Raw genomic sequence first — 19,764 nt, 5'->3', positions numbered from 1 at the left:
CAAAGGGTTTGACCTGCGATGTAACGCTTTTTTTTATTAATAGTGGACAGTGGAACTCCGACAGATATAACGGAGATTGGTTTCGCTACAGGTCCCGAAGGTTGCTCGGAGTTTCCTTAGTGATGCAAATGCATTGCAGTTTAATGTCCTGCTTGATACCTTCGGTGTAACACAGTGCTTACATGTTACATTTTGATGTGCGTGTGGTTGGAGTGGGCGAATGTTGGAAAGCAAAACTAACTGATAGCTGTCCAGTCGAAAGGATTAGGCATTAAAAAAAATAGGTATTTGGTTCAGACTGTACTCCCATGGCCACAGAGAGAGGCAACGCTTTCTACACAAGAGACAGCCAGCCGCGCACACGGGCGCAGGCAGATACACACATAGACACACACTGAGACCTTAACAGAGCCATGTGATACATATCCAAAAATCCCTGCACCCAATTCATCGATGGATTTATCTATATGCATCGTATATACACGTACGTATACAGGATACTGTATCATGCATTCACACGTGTGTACAGTGCATACAAGTTACCACAGAGCTGCATAATTTATTTTTAATGACGGCAATATATATCCCCAACAACCTTTATTGGTAATTTTTTTTACATAGCTAATGTTATCTACAACAAAACCAAACAAAAACCTTTTTCCCTATTTTTCTGGCTGTCAGTGGGATGCACTGAGGAGATCCTTCGGCGGTGCCTTGCTAGAAACTGTTCCCTACAACACAGTATTCATGTCATTGTGGTCAGCTTATCAGCCCACAAGTTCCCAATAGAGGGACAGCGTAAAACTTTTTATTTGGGTATCTCCTTCAGGCTTGACAACTTAGGCAAGGTTTTAAAATGCAAATTGTTTACGCTACTAATTTCAACACCGTCCCCATCAGTTGCTTACAATGTTGCGACGTTATTTCTATACAGAATGTTATCAAATTAGTTTGGGATACTTGCAATGTTTCCAATTTTGGAAGCTTCGCTGTTTGGTTGTCGGATTGGAATGCTAGAATAACTTATCAATAAATAGGAATTTCCTACAATTCACAGTTTAGCATTGTGTAGTCGTCATTCTATTTGACGCAGTCCACGCTTACTTTTCTAAACGTTTAATTTCGATGTATTATGTTTTGGAATCAGCCAAACCAATTCTTCCATTTTATATATATGCATAATCTTAAACTCAGATAATAATACACCATTCGCCACATTTATTGATCAAATATAAGGAGACATATTTGCATACATTTAGTACCAAACAGGGATTCTATGCAAAATTCATAAATCGGCAGTGCATTTTAATATAACACATATATTCGTTTGCCTTTTTGCATTTCTAAGCAATATCAGGCTGCACTGAGCTGTCACCCTATAGATTAGTCTTATTTATTCAAATCATATGTATACATCCAACCTGCTCTCTCTCCCCAACCCGCAATACAATATGTGGAACTACAAGATCATTCCGAACTAAGCGAGTGCAACTTCAGTCTCTGAATGCAAAAAAAGAAAAAAAATAATTTGGCTAAAGATTAATTGGCAACGGTTTTACATATTGCAGTTTGCAAAGCACTGACTGGAGTTTGCTGACCTGTTGCCCTAAAGGTCTATGGCGTCGGTGGATTCACTGCAGCAACTGAGAGGCTCAGAACAGGGAATTTCCCTTTCGCATCGACCTTCCAGCCAACCACCAGCTCACCTGAACACATCACATGATTTCCCAGGGCTGGGAGGCCTTCTTGACGTCTTCCACTGACAGGTGACGTGCTTTTTTGACTGCAAAAGGTTGTCAAAAGGTGCAGTTTGCAAAGATTTGTGGGGATTGTAGTTCAGCGCGGCCCTTGAGTCCTATCTGACTTGCAAGCACTTGGCCCCTGAACAAACTACAGCACGCAGAGGACAAGGGCACCTAACGCTTGGCCGGAGAGAGCTTGCACGTTCCCATCAGTATCTCATCTCCATCTGGGACCATATCTCATTTGCACTTTTGTTTCGGTGACTTGCCACTGTGCACTGTTCGCTGTTCATTCATTACTTTTCTTTGCAGTTCTCAGTTTTTTTTATCACCTGCACATATATACATATAGTCGTTTGCGGCACTGGAAGTGTGTGTGTGTGTGTGTGGGGGGGGGGGTCTCCCACTTCGCCGCCGAGCCACAGTCAAGTTTAATTAAACTTACTTCGATGGACACGTTCAAGGCGTTCTTATCGATGAAAACACGACTGGTTAAGAAGCGCTGAATATTTAACACCCGCGGATAAATTATTGATAAAGCTCATCAAAAATACAGATCTTAATGTCAGGAAGTAACGGGGCAATTCAGCGCGTGCAACTCTGAAAAGGCATTTTTTAAAAAAAAATCTAAAATAAGCAAATTATTGCCATTTCTGCAGTTTGGGAAACAGCTTGGAGCGGAGTTTGGTGTGCCCGTTGTTTAATTGCACCTAGCGCATATCTCATCGCCCTGGAAGATTTTTTTTTGAAACTTAAGTACGAGTAATTCTTCCAGTTCCAGTTGATTAACTATCCATAGTATCCCTTCTGATTGTGCCCCACCACGTCACGTTACGAAACATACTATGCCCCTGACCCTTCCACTGAAATGCTTCTTAGCCTGATTCATGGAACAGTCAACATGTTAGCAGTTTTCACTATGACTTGCTAATTGACACCAACGTGCAACAGCCACCAGTGACTGACATCTAAAGGCTTTGAAAACAAAGAATGTTGCAGACTGATTTCACAAAGGACAAAGCACCTGATTCCCGCTTTGAAATATGTTCAGTTGTAATGCGATTCATTCTTGAGATACATATATATATATTTGTACAGTTAAAAATAAACAAGTGAATACTTACAATTTATGGGGATGTGACAATTGTAATCCATAGGTGTAATTTAACAAAGATTGCTTATTTTCACGCCTTTATTCCTCAGGTTACAGAAGTATCTCTGCTCTCAGTTTGATCTTGACTACTCTTAATCTGGACTGGAGCTGCATTTGTGTAACAATAAAAAAAACGCATCCCGCTGAAGAGGGGGAAGGGTCTTGCTTCCCTCTTTCCTCTTAATTCAAAGTCACTTATTTGATGATTCAAAAATATTTTAGGCACCGAATTCAGCCTCTGCTATTGTCTAATTTGAATAATTCAATTCTTTCCAATCTAAATGATCGGGGTATTTCTGGTTAAGATTTGTTGGAATTTATTAAATCAAACCAGGAGGGCGAACGTTCAAGGAATACTTTTTTCCCTCCCCAGATGATGGGATTAGAATTATTCCTATATGGAATTAAACTCAACCAGAGCTGACCTGTCCATATTGGGGAACACACCACATTCACATGACGGCGGGTTGTTTTTTTGAGAGTGACTTATCATATAATGCAACCCATTTTGCGCTGTATATGTCATACTCTCCTAAAAATTTACATCATAATATGACAGCTTGGCCCCGAGTCAAAAAGTCATGGGGGCCAGGATTTGCATATATAATCTAAATTGACTCCGGTGCAGCGGGAAAGGAGAATTTAACTGGTGGCAGGTTGACACATTTCGGGTGAATTGTTAAACTGAAGTCCCCATCCACCAGCTTGGGTGGATGTCGAAAGCCCCAGGGTACCAAATGAAAGAGGACAAAGGTGTTCCCCGGGTCAACATTTAGTCAACCTAATGAAAAATGTCCGCTTATCTCATTACGGGAGTCCTTGCTGGGAGGGCAAACTGGATGTTAAACATCTGTCTGATAAACAACACTTCAAAGGTAATCCACTGCCTTGGAATAACTTTGGGACGTTTTAAGGACATGAGCACAAGTTCTTCCTCGAATTTCATTCATTGTCGCAATTTTGAAAGAAAGAATTGCATTCATGGAGACCTCATGACCTCAAAGCACCCTTCACAGCTAGTGGCGTGCTCTATAAACAAAACCAGGAAAATGCTGGAAACTCTCAGACCGTGTCTGTGGAGAGAACAGGCAATTTAATGTTTCAGGGACGTGGATCAGGACTGAAGGAGCAGGGTATTTTTTTTAAAAAAGGAGCAGGGACCAAGGAAAAGTGGAAGGCAGTACATTTTGAAGTGCTGCGTGTGTGTGTGATGCAGGGCTTGACTCCGATCTCAAAAGGTAACGTCGGAACAAGGCTGGCAATTTCCGCTCCTCGCTGTTTCGCTGGACTTTCCACCAACCTTACACCGAAGTTACAATGGGAGATTGGATATCTCACTGCAGAAATTACTCGGTAGAAAAGAATCCATTTAAGGAACTCGACTATATCTCCTTTGTTAAAAAAAATCTCTGAAAGATGTACATCTATTTGAATAGGTATTTACGTTATTAAATATGAGTTAAAAATCGGCCTTAACTTTATCAAAAACTGATAGGCAAATCGTTCACTTCTTAGCATGACAATGCAAACTAGATCAAAGTGCATTAGATCAAGTGTGAAGATGCTATTGTGATTATTTTAAAATCCCACTATCTCAACACAAGAGCCACACACACCTTTTCCTGAAATTGCTGCCTTGCCCATTTAAAATGTTGATTAAAATTATACCTGCCATAAATGAACAGGTGTGTTTTTAGCTAACTTATTACTCAAAAGTCAATTTATTACTTAAAAGTCAAGATATTTGTTAAATGCATTGCTTTGTATGTCTACCTATTACTGTGATCTGTTTTAAATCAAAAATTAAATTACTTGCTCGAGATTAAATTTATGCCAAAAAATCAAATGCTTTCAGTTAAGCACATTTCTTTGTAGCTATAATTTAATTGCTTCAGAAATTCTTAATTTTTGCGTCTATATATAGACAGCGTTAAATAACAATAGCATGCTTCAAAATGTACTTTTACATAAAACAACTTCAAGCTTAATATTAAGCCCAGGCCTTTTTTTATTCTAAGCTACAGCAAATACCATAAATGTTAGCCTTTCCAACAAGACAACCAGTCTCCAGTTTCTAGGCATCCTCAGTAGCTTTTAGCCAGTGGTGTGCATTTTCCCACAGGAAAGCAGCTGCTGCTGGCTGTACACAGAGTCTGGACTGGAAAGGGTCTATTAATATAATGGCATGCAGTTCTTCTACGTGTTAACAATTGGATCTACACATCAAGATGAAAAACAATTTCAGTGATAGTACATTTGCTGACTAGTTTTGAAACAGTTTTCTTTTTTCCACCATGATACAGAAATAAGATTTTTAGCATTGCTAAAACACAGGCTATTCTAATACTACAATAGCCTATGCTTTAGCAATGCTAAAAATCTTGAGTGTTTCACTCAAGACTCTGCAGGATCCTCAGAAGCGGTGAGCTGCCTTTCATTTTTGCCTGTGTAGTTCACTGAGTGGGGGAAAAACCTTTTAGGTAGACCAATATCAGCTATAGGCCACCCAACAGTACAATTCTCCAGAGATTCCTCTTTTAGGTGAAAGCATCATGGATACACTCCCACTGAATTGGTCTCTGGAAAGAGTAAACAAGAATCTGGAATAGCTTGGCGCAGATTCCGTGACGATTACTGAATGTTTGTTTAAATCTTTCTGTTTTCTTCATTCCGAATAATGTTTGAGGTTTCAGTCTGTACTCTTCAATACAGCGGAGGACAGGGCTGCCAGCTTTCCACAGCCTTATTTGGCATGCAGAGTCGGTTATATTCCAATCCGGTGCAGCACTTAAATAGGACCTCACTCCAGGAGCTCTTTCATACTTTCCCTGTCTGGCTAGGGCTACAATAGCATCAAAATCACAATGGCAAAGTAACACAGCACAACACATTTAATTTGCACCCTTGTATCATAATCATCTGATTCAAAACAAAGGCCAAACACCCCCAATAATTTGGTCACAGTTTATCCCACTTTATGTTTCGAACCATTCCATTTGGTGCCACTTGTTATCAACAGGTGAAGCCCCACTGTTCACTTACTTTGAAACTTTTATATGGTGCTGTTTTCCATTTTCAATTCTTCCTCCCAAAAATATGTGTGGTATGGTGGCACATTCGTTAGCATTGCTGCCCCACCAGGACCTGGGTGTTTTAAATAAGGTTCATTAGCATTGGGACGTCCCTGGTAATGTAAAAGGATGTGGAATGATACTAATGTTTTTCTCTTTTAATTCACAGGTTTTAAGTCAGTCCACCTTGTGTCCAACGAGAGGCATACACACGATGGGTCGTACTAGGGCTGCTCTTGGATGTTCGAGAATAGCCTAGTGCTTCATGTCGTTAGTGTGTGCTTAAACTGGACCAGATGCTGGACAACACGACAGCTCAGTGACTATCACTGTTTGCTGTGCAGACACATGGATTTGGGCCGGTGTCTGTGAGAGTTTGCGCATTCTCCCCGTGCTTGCGTGGGTTTACTCCAGGTGCTCCGGTTTCCTCCCACACCCCAAAGATGTGCTATTAGGCTGATTGGAGGTAATAAATTGTCCCTCAATTAGTTTCCCTCAATGTGGAATGCCATAAGCATAGATAAGGGTCATGGGTGGAGGGGGGACTGGTAATGTTAAAATGGTGGTGCGGGCTCATTGGGCCGAAGGGCCTGTTTCCCGGGCTGTTTTTGTTCTTTGTTCTTTGATTCACAGCTTGGGTCACTGTCGATGTGGAGATAGCACATTCTCCAGGTGCTCTGGTTTCCTCCCACAGTCTGAAAGACGTGCTGGTTAGATGCATTGGCCATGTTAAATTCTCCATCAGTGTGCCCGAACAGCCACTGGCATGTGGCTACGAGGGGAGTTTCACAGTAATCTCATTGCAGTATTAGTGTCACAAGTAAGACCACTAGTGACACTAATAAATACACTTTTAATAAAAACTAAAGTAAGTCTTCCACATTTTGCTAATCTTCCAAGTTAAATGACCAGACAGTTTGATTTGCCACAGCAAGCACGCTTCTGGTTTTGAGTGACGCTGTGGTGGTTTGAAAAGACCCTCTCTATCTTGCATTTGCACAATGAATCGACCAAAACTTGCCATTTGGAATAGGGCGCAATATCATCTGGGACCAGAATCTGGATTTTCAGCTAGGTCTCTGGCCACATTGCACGGTGCGTCAACACAGATCACCAATGGAAGCCCACTAAAACTACAATAACTTGCATTTTTTATAGCACCTCTAACATTGGAAAACATCCCAAGTCAAATTGCAGCAGAAGACAACCTGCAAACCATAGCTCATTGAGCTATCAATAATTCTGAGATGAATACAGAGCAGAAATATACAGAGAAATACTCTAGCACTTAACAACCTAGAGTTCAGAGTTTATCAATTTTACATGTTTGGCAACTTATCTACAATGTTTTCCCCTTCTGACTTTGCTCTTTCCTTATAGTACATATTAAATCTTTCATTGTGTTTGTTTTTATTTCAGACTCAGTAATTTTGTGTCAGCTTTAGCTCAGAGGGAGCACCCCCACCTCTCCATCAGGTGAGGGTTGGGTGAAGTCGCACTCCAGAGACCTGAGCACATAATCTAAGCTGCCATTTCAGAACGGCACTGATAGAATACTGCACAGTTGTTTTCCTTCGGAAAAGATTCTCATCTGAGGCTTAATTTGAATCTTTTACGTGGATGCAAAAAGGGATGTGGAACGAGTCAGAGAACACCAGGGAAGTACCTTTGGTGGCAGTGCCAATATTATTCTTAAAACCAATACCCCTAAAACATATGTATCTTACTGTTATTTGTGAGGTATCACTTTGCACGAATTCACTGTTCCACTTCCTACATTGGAGCGGCACGGTGGCACAGTGGTTAACATTACTGATTCACAGCGTCAGGATCCCGGGTTCAAATACCAGCTTCGGCTACTGTCTGTGTGGAGTCTTCCGATGTTCTTCCTATGTTATGTGTGTTTCCTCTGGGTTCTCCGGTTTCCTCCCACAGTCCAAAGATATGCAGGTTAGGTGAATTGGCCATGCTAATTTGCCCCTTAGAGTCAGGGGGGCTAGCCAGTATAAATGCATGGGGTTACGAGGATAGGGCCTGGGTGGGGTTGTTGTCGGTGCAGACTCAATGGGCTGAATGGCCTCCTTCTGTACAGTAGAATTCTATGATTACAATGGTGATGACAATTCAGAATTATTTAATTAGTTGCAAAGTATTTTGAAATCTACCTTGCTTGAGGTTTTGAAAGGTGCTTTGGAAATAATAGTGTTTCCTTTCGATTCTCACTGGCAGAGGGAAACTTGGGTTGGAGAAGGGGAACATGAGCAAGGTGTCGAATGATTGTGTCTAGAATCAGGAAAGGAATTGGTGTGATGGATATGGGGAAATTTTTTTCATTCAGAACTGCGAGACTTGGCCCTAGGGATGTGATTACAAAGTGAGGAATCTGAAAGCTCGACATAACTCAATTCAAAGTTGGTACTAATGAAGTGAAAAGAGAGATTTGAAGAGAATCAGAATGGCTAGAGTGGAGATCATTGCACTTTTTAAGGGGAGAATAGATAACAGTTGAAACAGATGAAGATAATAGCGCTTTGCAAGAAGAACAGGGCAGTGTGATTAATTCTGGATTATCAAAAGGCCAGCAAAGCTGCAACAGATCAGATGGTTTGGGATCATAGAATGGTCACAGTGCAGCTACAGACTATTTGGGTCAGTATGTTCATGCTGGTTCTATGCTGGCTTCTCTGCCCTACCCTTTCCTCTCTAGTTCTGCAAATATATTCTCTTTGGGTGCTCATCTAATTCTCTTTGTAATTAATGATTGAATTCACCTCCACCACACTTTCAGATAGTGCATCCCAGATCCTAAGCACTTGCTATATAAAAATATTTTACTTCATGTTGCTACTGGTTCTTTTACCAATCACCTTAAATCAGTGTCCTCTGGTCCTTGACCCTTCAGCCAGTAGGAACAAGTTCTCTTTATTGATTGTGTCCATATCTACCTCATGATTTTGAAAACCTCTGCATATCTCCTCCCAACCTTCATTCCTTTTAGCAAAACCTGAGCTTCTCCAGTCTACGCACACAAATAAAGTCCTTCATCATAGATTCATAGCATCCTGACAGTGCAGAAGGAGGCTATTCAGCCCATCGAGTTTGCAGCAACTCTCTGAACAAGCATTTTACTCAGGATCACCCCATATCTTATCCGAGTAACCCCACACATTTACCCTTTTAATCCCCCTAGCCTACACATTTTTGGAGACTAAAAGGCAATTTAGCCAATCCACCTAAACCACACACCTTTGGACTGTGGGGGGAAACCAGAACACCTGGAGGAAACCCACACAGACATGGGGAGAACATGCAAATTCCAACAATCACCCAAGGGTGGATTCAAACCCAGGTGCCTGGCACTGTGAGGCAGTGGTGCTAAGCACTGTGATACTCAATCTTTTGAACCATTTTCAGAAATATTTTCCACAGTCCCTCTAAAGCCTTCAGATTCCTCCAAAGGTTTTGTGTCCAGAATTGGACAAAACACTCCAATTGGGACTGACCAATGTTTTATAAAGAAAGATTCATCATAACTTCTTTTGCTTTCATTTGCCTTGTCTCCATTTATAATGCTTAGGATTCTGTTTGCCTCTGAAATGACATTTTGATCTAAGTTTATCTTTGAAGTTGGAAAAGGCTAAGTCTGCATCCCGGACATTCTCTTTTCCACCTTCTTCTGTTGGGAAAAAAATGCAAAAGTCTGAGGTCATGTAGCAACCGACTCAAGAACAGCTTCCATCAGACTTCTGAATGGACCTATCTCGTACTAAGTTGATCTTTCTCTACACCCTAATTCTGCACTTTCTCCTTTTCTACTCTATGAACGGTATGCTTTGTCTGCATAGCATGCAAGAAACAATACTTTTCACTGTATACTAATACATGTGACAATAATAAATCAAATCTTAAAAAATCAATTTTTGGGTGTCTTTCTGTTAAAGTGGAGTAGTAGTGCCCCATTCAAATGGAGTGTTTAACTGGTTAAGGGTTCATTAAAAGTGGTGTACCCCCAAGTGGCTCTGTTACTGTGCCTACTTCTGAATTGAAGCTTTCATTTTCCTTGTTCTCCCATCAAAATCACTTTACATTTCTCTGCACTGAATTTTGGGCAGAATTCTCTCATCCAGGACTAAGTCCCGTGGTATGGATGGGGAATGTTTCCTGCTGCAGAGGCTGATGGGAAATCTTGTGGAAGCTTGTGTCCTGGCATCATTTATTATCCAGACGGGGGTGGGTGGGGGGGGGGGGGCGCGGGGGTGGATGGCTTCCTGACACCTAGTGTGGAGGGGCAGGCTAGATGGCATGCATTGTGTCATCAGATCCAAGCACCATTCTTAAAGCACCCAGGCATCCAATTTACTGTCAAGTTCTGCAGAGATGTCAGCAAAGGGAAGGGAAGGTGTGGTGCCCAAGTTCAGTGATGCCTCTCTATGCGTCTCCTCAACCACGGTGAGTTGTGGAGGATTGTTCTCTACCTAGGATGGGGGGAGGAGGCCTACAGAGAAAGCAATCCTGCAAAGGTGTGGGTTACTGGTGCTGTAAGTGCCTAAGCTGTCCAGCGCAGGTCAGACATACAAAATTGGAAAAGGATAAACAACCTCATCTGCTCTGTCAGAGGAAGTGAAGCTTCGGATGCCTACACCAAACACAATGAAACCTATGAATGTCAGGGTACATGTGTCTCTGTAGCAAGATGTTTGTGTCTCAAGGCCCCAGTACAGTACATCCACTCTGCAGTGGAGTGCCACTGTGCCTTCTGCACCTTTCTATATCGATATCAATGCTGTACAGAAAGGGTGAATGGGCTGAGGTGTAGACAGCACCAGCAAATGATATGCCCCGCTGAATGTTCTCACAAAGTTCAAGGAGAGGGCAGACCACTGGTAGGTGTGGAGTAGGACCGGGTAAGGGGGAGCTTGGATTTGGACTTCCTCCCAGTAAGAGTCCATGCAGAGTATAGAAAACTGAGGCCAAATGTGCCTCCATTCGCTCTCTCCTCTCTCACTTATAGATGCCACCAGGAAGAGGAGAGATGTTCACTTGTACAGGCATCATAGCAGGTACCTGTGCCCTCCGTTACCCCAGAGACATATCCCTCGGTGGGCATGAGCTCTGGCATAGAAAGGGTCGCACACTCTAGTGGTCACTGCACAGACACGTGTCCCAGCAGAAGGAGACAGGGTCAGCCGAGCTCTCCAGCTCTTGGAGAGCTGGGGAAGAGGCACCCCTGAGGTCTGAGCCCTATGACGGGCCTCGGAAATTGGCTTTTCAACTGTGGTGGGGTCAGCAAGAGGCAGGGGAACTTTAGGAGGTCCTTGCGAAGTGGCATGTGATCAGAGGAGTCTGTCCACCTTCTGGCTGATGAAATGGTAATGAGCTGTGTGTGCATTAAGCTCTCCTTGGGGAGGTTGGTGGGCTCTGTTGAGATTCTAATCTTGCAGATTCAGCTGAACATGCGCGCAGAACTGAACTCCACGGCAGCAATCATGGGGGAGCAGCTGCAGATGGCACGCAAGGAGGGGGAGGAGTTACTTTAACCCCTCTCAAGGTGGCAGGCCTGGGCATTCAGGCGTTCCCTGAGAGGGGTAGCAGCAGCTGGACACACCTGGGTCACCCAGTCAGAAATTTCAGACGTTCTACTCACTTTGAATTCCTTCTGCCTATGACCCCTTCATTCTCATCCTCTTATTGCTGTAGAGGGAGCAGATGGCCCATAGGAGGTCAACCAAATGAGGCTGGGACCCTTTGTCTCTCCAGCTGCCAAAGTCATCCAAGATAACAGGGCCAACTAGTCAGTTGGCTTTCTCCAGCCTGCTACAGATGTTGGAGTAATACTGAATAGTAGTTGTAGGCCAAGAAATATCAAGAAATATTGATCACAATTGGTTGCACGGTGAACAATTAATTGTCACAATTAGGAAACCTTGGTAATTGGAATGACTTTCACTTCAATAATGTCTACTGTCTTGTGTTAATGTGGTCTGAAAGGCTTCCTGAATGCCCCCCTCCATCTCTCATACAGATACCTGATCCCTCCAAGTGATTCTGCAGGGAGTCAAGGTTATGTGCCACATTCTATCATGCACACTGAGTTCATCCAACAAAGTCTCATGTTCCAAATACCTAGCAGTCTCAGTAGCTCTTGCTGGTGTTCCCTTTCATTTGTCCAGTTGGGATGCCCTGCATCTCCGTTGACCTGACTCCCCATGCAGCATGTTGGGATCTCCAGCACAAGGCTGTGTTTCGTTTTGACTAGACCAGCAATGGTGGTAGTCACATTCTTTATGAGCGCTGGCACTGTGTTCCCTCCTCTACTTACACGTGCTCTTTTCCTCATTACTGTGGAGCCCCTGGCATTGAGGTGAGACTGAGATGAAGAATTGAGTGGTGGGGATAGGTGTGGAGAGGGGCTGAAGGGAAGAGGATGGAAACATGGTTTGTAAGACCACAATATTGTTCATTTGTTCTCCATGGTACTGGGCATGGTACTGGGCATTGAAAGAGGCAGGCTTGATATTTTAAATGGACTGCAATGTAAGGAGTCAGTTAGAAATATTTTGCCTGTGTTGTGTAAAGTTCAGATGATGAAATAAGTTGAATAGGTTGGACAGATTTCTCATTTTTAAATAATTTTAAGTCTTCACTCATTTTGAGATATCAGCTTAACTGACTAGGTAACTTTCTCACCTTTGGATGAGAAGTTGATGGGTCCAAACCTCATAACTACAGACTTCTAAAAAAAAATTTTCATGGAATGTGGGTGTCATTGGCAGGGCCAGCATTTATTGCCCATCTCTGAGGGCATTTAAGAGTCAGACACATTGCTGTATGTCTGGAATAACATGTAGGCCAGGTCAGGTAAGGACGGCAGATTTCTTTTCCTAAAGGATATTAGTGAGCCAGATGGGCTTTTATGACAATTGCCAATGGTTTCATGGTCACCATTAGATTTTTAATTCCAGATCTTCATTTAATTTAAATTTTACTATCTACCATAGTTGAATTCAAACCTTGGTCCCTAAGTTTAAAAAAGCTTAAAAAAAAAACTTAAAAAACCCAGCTTGCAGGTGCAGCAGGTGGTCAGGAAGGCGAATGGGATGCTGGCCTTCATAGCGAAGGGGATTGAATATAAAAGTAGGGAGGTCTTGCTGCAGCTGTATAGGGCATTGGTGAGGCCGCAACTGGAGTACTGTGTGCATTTTTGGGCGCCGCACCTGCGCAAAGATATTTTGGCCTTGGAGGGAGTGCAGAGGAGGTTTACTAGGCTGATACTGGAGTTGAGGGGGTTGAGCTATGAGGAGAGGCTGAATAAACTGGGCTTGTACTCGTTAGAGTTTAGAAGAATGAGAGGAGATCTCATTGAGACGTATAAGATGATGAATGGGATGGATAGGATAGAGGTGGAAAGACTCTTCCTGCTCAAAAAAGACAATAGGACTAGGGGGCACAGCCTCAAGATAAAAGGGGGGCGGTTTAGAACGGAGTTGAGGAGGAACTTCTTCACTCAAAGGGTGGTGAATCTCTGGAATTCTCTGCCCGTTGAAGTGGTGGAGGCTGCCTCGCTAAATATTTTTAAGACGCGGGTTGATGGGTTTTTGATAGGAGAGGGGATTAAGGGTTATGGGGAGAGGGCGGGAAAGTGGAACTGAGCAGCGACAGATCAGCCATGATCTTATTGAATGGCGGGGCAGGCTCGAAGGGCTAGATGGCCTACTCCTGCTCCTATTTCTTATGTTCTTATGTTCTTATGTTTATTGATTAGTATCACAAGTCAGCTTACATAAACACTGCAATGATGTTACTGTGAAAATCCCCTAATCACCACACTTTGGCACCTATTCGGGTACCTGAGGGAGAATTTAGCATGGCAAACGCACATAACCAGTATGAGCATTACCTTGGGTCTCTGGATTACCAGTCAGCGACAATACCATATAATCTAGCCTAATAACTTAGTGCAGTTTTGATGATATGTTTCATTGTCAGAAGTGTCATCTTTTGCATGAGACATTAGCCTGATGCCCCAAATTCCTGCACAGATGGACATAAACTTTCCATGGCATTACGTTACAAGCGGAGTGAGAATTTACTTAATTTACTCCCCACCATATCACCCTCACAAATACTATTTGGAACCTTGTAGTATGCAAAGCGCACCAAAGTATCCAAATAACAATGATTGGTCGTCAGTAATATTCCAGTATTTGCAAAGCACTTTGGGGTGGCTTGAGATGTAACACAGTACAATTAAAATATAAATTCTTTCATTTGTTTTTTCCCCCAGTAATTTAAAAAAAAAGCCATATGACTAGCAAAGGATGGTTGCAACATGACTTCAAAGAAATCATTCTTGGTGGCTGGCAAGGCAAGCAATTATTGTTCATCCCTTGCTGCCCTTAGAAAAGTGGGTGGTGAACCTTCTTAAGTCGCTGCAGTCTAAATGATAAAGGCGCTCCCACAATGCAGTAAAGTAGGGGTTTCAGGATTTTGACCCAGTGACAAGATGAGGTACATTTATGCACAAACTAGGATTGTATAACTTGGAGGGAAATATTTGGTTGTGATGGCATTTCCTAACATCTTTTGCCCATATCCTTCTAGGATAGTGGAGGCCACGGGGGCAGGAGGCACTGTCAATGAAACCCTGATGAGTTGCTGTTGATAAAATGTGTATAACTGTGGAACTGATGGTGGAAGAAGTGGGCATTAAAACCATTGAAATAAACAAATGAGGTAACATTATAAATCAGAATAGTTAGTAGTTTGTTGATATCTTTTAGAAATATTTCATTCTTTTTATTGTTCACACCATTGTCTCACTGACAGTGGTTTTGATTTCAGCATCTTCCCACACTGAAGCAACTTCCTGTGTGAGTTTAATCACCCCATCAATGTCTCTTCAGCATGGTGTCATGGTGGTTTGCACTGCTGCCTCATAGCACTAAGGACTTGGGTTCAATTCCAGCCTTGGGTGACTGTGCGGAGTCTGCATGTTGTCCCCTAGATTTCCTCCGGTGCTCCAGGTTACTCCCGCACAATATACAGGTTAGGTGGATTAACCATGCTAAATTATCCCTTAGTGTCCAGTGATGTGTAGGTTGAGTGGATTAGCCATGGTAAGCCTGTGGGATAATGGAGATAGGGTACAGGAGTGGGCCTGGGTACAATATTCTTTTAGAAAGTTGGCATAGACTTGATGGGCTGAATGGCCTCCTTTTGCACTATAGGGATTCTATGGTTTATTTTTGGAGGAACGTATCTCACGTTCAACTTTTTCTCTAGATATTCGTGCTGAAGTTAAGAACTCTGTCTGATGGACCTTGAGTTTCTTGGCACCTCTGAGTGCCACAGTGTTATACCACATATTCATCTTGTGTCCAGATGATTTAAAAAAAGCACCAACATTTGACCAGTCATATTTTAGTTACATAAAAATATTTGTCCTGATTTTCTTGGTTCTTCTCCCATTTTTATAGGTTGCCTGTGCCAAGCACATATTTTGGCCGATAAACAGGAAAATAATCTGCTCCCAGATTAATTATATCAATTGCACTCCAAAACAAAATGCACATCCACAGGTTAGGGTGAATCCCTGTTCATACGAGCAGTCCCACAGCTATTTTACACTCTGCCGGGTGTTAATTGGCTAAGGGTGAGACTTCTGCCATTATCTGGGGAAGATGTTCTGCCCATTCAGAGGGCTGGCAGCTCTGTAGTGCCAACAGTTCCGGGTTTGAGAACTGACCATTGCTGGGACTACAGCCAGTCCCTAAACAAGAGGCGGTTAAAGGGGCTGAACTGAAGGTAAACTCGGGATATCAATAATGAGGGGAGTGAGAACGTTGGGGGGCTGGGTGGGAGATTCCCTCCTTTGCCTGACAAAGTCCGTGTAGCCAGAGCTCCGGAGTTTCCTGCATTGCCCTCCCCCCCTCCCCCGCCCTGCTGCAGGTAATGTGGTGGCAGGAACAGGATGAGGCACTTAAGTGGCAACTATAAAGGTTAAAAAGAAGATTTGCATTTTTATAGCACCTGTCAGAAACTCAGTGAGGTTCATTTTCTTATTCCACCCACCATGGGAATCGTAGTGGGCAAGGGGCTGACCATGGAAGGATCCATTGACCTCGGACGGGATTTTCCAGTTTCGGGGCGAGCACGGCCAGAAAATCCCGCCCGATGTGTCCCAAAGCATTTTCCAGTCGATGAACTACTTTAAAGTATAGTCATTGTAGTGATGGAGGATTATTGGATGAGATGTAAATGGATGGGAGTGTGAGAAAGAGGATAGATTTTTATCTGACCAATTCAAGCCTGATGGATTGAATGGTGTCCTGCTAACTTCTGTGGCAGCTGTGTGGCAGTAACAGGTGGTGCCCGCTAACCACCCCCCACCCCCCCCCCCACCCCACCACCACCACCCCGCCAAGTGCCACAGTCAAAGTAAAAACTCAGTAGAAATATTACTTGAAATTGAGACGAAACCCGGGTGGCTAAAACCAGATTTCTGGTCATTCTTAAACCATTTACATTTAACATTAAGATTTTTCCCTTTCATTCTTTGTGTTTTACTTTTTCTCTTTGGACTATATTTAATTTCCATTATGTAGCTTTTCCTTCATAATATTCAGATGCTTCCATTATAGATACTTGGAAGTTTGCAGATTAGAAGAAAATAGGGCCAAATTACAGTGGGGAATGTTTCCTCTGCCATTTGGAGTGCGACTGTATTCAGGAATTGTCATGAACATGCTAATGATTTTGCTACAAATGAGAACATAAGAACTGTTCTTCCCTGGAGAAGATTACTGATACTTAGTAATCTCTGTCACACATCACCACCTTCTTGAATATTCAATATCTTATAGTGAATATGTAACTTAAAATATCAGCAACTGTATCAGCGGCTGGCAATTTTCATCATCTTATGATAAATCCCATTGGTGTTTGAAGAACTGTTTCACCCCATCCTTCATCGGTTCAAAATATCTCCTTGGTGTTTGGCAAAAACACTTGCTTCAGATTCTCCTTCTGGCCTCAAGTCAGCACTCCCCTCCCCACTTGCTCCATTTGATTCTTCGATAGAAAGTGCCATAGAACCCTACAGTGCAGAAAGTGGCCCTTCGGCCCATCAAGTCTGCACTGAACACAATCCCACCCAGGCCCTACCTCCATATCCCTATATACTATACACACTAATCCCTCTAACCTACACATCCCTGGACACTAAGGGGCAATTTCTTAGCATGGCCAATCAACCTAACCCACACATCTTTGGACTATGGGAGGAAACTGGAGTACCTGGAGGAAACCCACGCAGACACGAGGAGAATGTGCAAACTCCACACAAGACAGTGACCTGAGCTGGGAATCGAACCCAGGACCCTGGAGCTATGAAGCAGCAGTGCTAACTACTGTGCTACCATGCCACCCCACTGCCATGCTTTGCCATGCTCCCACTGTCTTTACCATATGTAAGTGCTAGGCTATGGGGAGATGCTGCCATAGTGGTAATGTCACTGGGCCAGTAAACCAGAAGGCCAGGCTAATGCTTTGGGGACATGGGTTCACATCCCATCATGGCAGCTGGTGGAATTTAAATTCAATCAATAAATCTGGAATTATAGAGCTAGTCTCAGTAATGATTACCATGACAACGATTATGGATTGTTGCAAAAATCCATCTGGTTCACTAATGTCCTTTAGGGAAGGAAATCTGCCGTCTTTACCTGGTCTGGACTCCAGAGCAACAACAATGTGGCTGACTCTTAACTGCCCTCTGAATTGGCCTAGCAAGCCTTTCAGTTCAAGGGCAATTAGGGATGGGTAACAAATGTTGGCCTTGCTAGTGACACCCAAATTCCATGAAAGAATAAAGACTGGTGCCATCTCATAATATGACTTTTTTTTTCAACACACCCAAAAGCATTGGGACAATATCAATCCAACATTTCAAATTTCCTTCAGTAGCTGTCACTGTGGCCCCATTGAGTAGGACTGTCAATTTAATGCTAAGCAGTGTAAAAGATTGCTGTGTTTCCATTCTCATGAGGAAGTGAATTGGGGCTACTCAATCATGATCCATATCAGTCCATCACATTCTTTGATGAGATCTATCCCATTGGTCTAGGTTGGACCCAAATCTAGTTTCCAAGGATTGGAGGCAATGCTCTAACACACTGCGCTGCGCAGTTGCATCCTATAACAAAATGACAACAGTTTAAAATTTATTTATTAGTGTCACAAGTATGCTAACGTTAACATTACAATGAAGTTACTGTGAAAATCCCCTAGCTGCCACAAACTGAGGGAGAATTTAGCATGGCCAATGCACCTAATCAGCGCCTCTTTTGGACTGTGGGAGGAAACCAGAAGGAAACCCATGCAGATGCAGACTTCACACAGACAATGACCCAAGCTGGGAATTGAACCCGGGTCCCTGGTGCTGTGAGGCAGCAGTGCTAACCACTGTGCCACCATGCCACCAGTGTGCCTTTATTTATCACCATTAACGTAGGAAAACGTCCCAAAGCACTTCACAGGAGTTTTAGCAAATAACATTTTAACTCTGAGTCACATATGGAGATACTTGGGTCAATGACCAATGATGCTTGGTCAAAGAGGGAGGTCTTAAGAAGTCCATCTTAAAGGATGGACAATAGGTGGATAGATTTAGGGAGGGAATTCAGGAACTCAGGGCATAGGCAGCTGAAAGCATCACTGCCAATGGTGAGGCAATGGATGTCAGGTATGGTCAAGAGTGAAACAATAGTTCTGAGCTTTGAGTTTGCTTCTTTCTGATTTTGCTCCCTCCTCTTTCCCAATCTGATGAGTGTCAGGGAGATTAGTTAATACATGGGGTTACAGGGATAAGGCTTGAGTGGGATTGGAGTTGATACAGGCTCAATGGGCTGAATGGCCTCCTTTCTGCACTGTAGGGATTCTATGACTATAATGGGAGCTGTTTTTGCTTCACTGCCTTGGAACAGTTGAAGAAAGATGAGCTACAGCAAGCTGAAGAGCAGCTCAGCCCCTTGGTACACAGCTGGCGAGGAAACTGTTCCTTACTCGCCTCATGCTGCCCAGAGCATCTATAGATCACAACTGACTTTACTTAATTCTGAGGAGCAATATATGAGGAGGCTGCACTTTGCCAAATAGGCTGTTTCTGATCTATGCAAGCCCGTTGTAGTAGGACATGTTGCTGGCTGGGTTGAGCATGGGAGTGGGAGGTGCAGCAGGCTTCTCCAATGCTTGTCAAAATCATCAGCATTCCTACTTTTCTCGCCACAGGCTCCTGCAATAGGGAACATTACCCACAACTTGCAGTCTGCAGTGCACAGTTGGGTCAAACAGATTATTAATGCTTTCCTTGCTGGAGTGAGCTTGTACAATACTCTCTTGATGGATGCCAGTGGCCAGAATGAGAGAGTTTGAGGTTTTTAGCAGTGGATTGCTTTGTCTTGTAGTCAGGACTGCACTCGAATAGCCATCAAAGTGCCAGAAGATGAGCCAACTGCTTGTAGTGACAGGTAAGGTTTCTACTCCATTACTGTTGAATTGGAGTGTGATCACCGCCACTGGAGACTGCAAGCGCCAAGTCTTCAGCAGCTTCTGGAAAGGCCTGACCCAGCTAGTGTCCTGGCACTATGGATGAGATAGGTGGAGGGATCACCCTGCTTCACTCCTGCTACTGTCGCACCCACAGGTCTGGGACTCAGCGCCGATATGTGGGAGCGTAGACCAAACAAAATAAATGACTCTTGAAAATATCAATGTATTTGCTCTATCAGTCTGTCTCAGG

The 19,764-nt window shown here is 43.2% G+C and overlaps 1 protein-coding gene across 1 annotated transcript in view; it reads right to left on the bottom strand.

Moving 5' to 3' along the window:
- Positions 1-2,930, bottom strand: part of zfhx3b (zinc finger homeobox 3b) — a 462,160-nt gene extending 459,230 nt beyond the window's left edge. Inside the window, exon 1 of the mRNA XM_080186784.1 lies at positions 2,867-2,930. The gene's annotated coding sequence lies outside the window, so the exon portion shown is untranslated. The remainder of the gene's footprint in view (positions 1-2,866) is intronic.
- Positions 2,931-19,764: the final 16,834 nt, after the last annotated feature.

Source organism: Carcharhinus amblyrhynchos, chromosome 4, assembly GCF_965287045.1.
Source record: "Carcharhinus amblyrhynchos chromosome 4, sCarAmb.v2.hapA, whole genome shotgun sequence".
In the NCBI taxonomy this organism is placed as follows: Eukaryota; Metazoa; Chordata; class Chondrichthyes; order Carcharhiniformes; family Carcharhinidae; genus Carcharhinus; species Carcharhinus amblyrhynchos.
The sequence above is the reverse complement of the archived record's forward strand: the minus strand, read 5'-3'. Positions and strand labels throughout refer to the sequence as shown.